This window comes from Corvus kubaryi, unplaced genomic scaffold, assembly GCF_017639235.1.
Source record: "Corvus kubaryi isolate FWS band 111438036 unplaced genomic scaffold, C.kubaryi_AGA036_p1.0 136, whole genome shotgun sequence".
In the NCBI taxonomy this organism is placed as follows: Eukaryota; Metazoa; Chordata; class Aves; order Passeriformes; family Corvidae; genus Corvus; species Corvus kubaryi.
In genome coordinates this window covers 3,416,680-3,417,971 of record NW_024580670.1, presented here as the reverse complement: position 1 = coordinate 3,417,971, position 1,292 = coordinate 3,416,680, and positions in this window count along the sequence as shown.

Sequence of the window (1,292 nt, the reverse complement as noted above, 5' to 3'; positions counted from 1 at the left end):
AGCCGCGGCCGCGCCGCCGCCTGCGCACAGCGCCCGCCCCGCCCGGCACCGCCCCCGCCCGGCGCCGCCCACCGGGACCCCGGGGGTCCCCCGCGGCCGGGACAAGGGGGCTTTGTCTCGGGGAGGGGCTGGGCTCCGCGCTGGCCAGGTGACGCGGGGCCCGGGATGGCAGAGCTGTGCCCGGGGCAGCGCTGCGCCGGCAGCGCGGGGATACGAGCGGCGGGAGGGGAAGGGGCCGCGATGGGGAAGCGGTGGGAGAGGAGGGGAGGGGGAGCGCAGGGAGGGTCGCGGCGGGGTGTGACAGGGTGAGACCGGGAAGGAGCAGCTTCGGCCGCCGGCAGCGGTGACAGACGGGATGATTGCTCGGAGCGGGGCCGTGGGACACATCGGCTGGGCACAGGCAGAGCGCAGGGGCGGCCAGGCCAGCCTGGAGCTACCTGGTGTAGTGGAAGGTGTCCCTGTCCGTGGCAAAGGGTTTGGAACCAGATGGTCTTTAAGGTTCCTACCAACCGAAACCATGCTATGGTTCTGTGATGACTTTTGGAAAGGGCACTCATGGACTTGCCCCTGAGGTCAAATCCTGGACGAGCTGCTTAGAAATTGGGCAGACTACTCAGTCCTCAGGTGAGAGTTCTGGGAAAAAAGTGCAAACAGAACAATCTGCCAGTGTGTGAGGGACTGAAATGTTAAGGGTTAATGATTTGCAAAAGCAACAGGGTGCTTTGCTGAGGCCAGGTTTGCACCCCCCAGCCGAAGGGGACGAGGAGGGATTTTGGGGGTGTGGTGGCAAAACCTCTGATCTGCGTAAGAATAGCCCAGGTACAGAGCGGGTGAGCACAAACCACCAGAGTCACGATGACAAACCAACCTTTGTTTGGCAACAAGCTGGGTTTTGGGCCAGGCGAGGGAGAAGGCCGGTAAGAAACAGATCCTGCAGAGGTGGAGTAATGCTTTTTGTCATGTCGATGTCCTCCCGTACACACCTGGCTCAGCGGTAAACGCCTTCCTGGGGTAGTAGGTATCGGGACATTCACACGCAGACCTGGGCGTTTTCATCCCCTCTGAGAAGGCACAACTGGCTCAGCTGTGCAGTCATGTCTGAGAAAGGGGCCATAAACCATCAAAGATTCCCGAAGTGCCCCCAGACTCATGATCCACGGTGCAGCCCAGGATCCACGGTGTTGCCAGAGAGAGTGGAAAACTCCCCCTTCAGGGGGGGTACCTGGGCACTCCCACCTGAACCTGAGTGTTATCCCACTGAACTTTATGTTCCATGGGTTTCCTCCATCCCT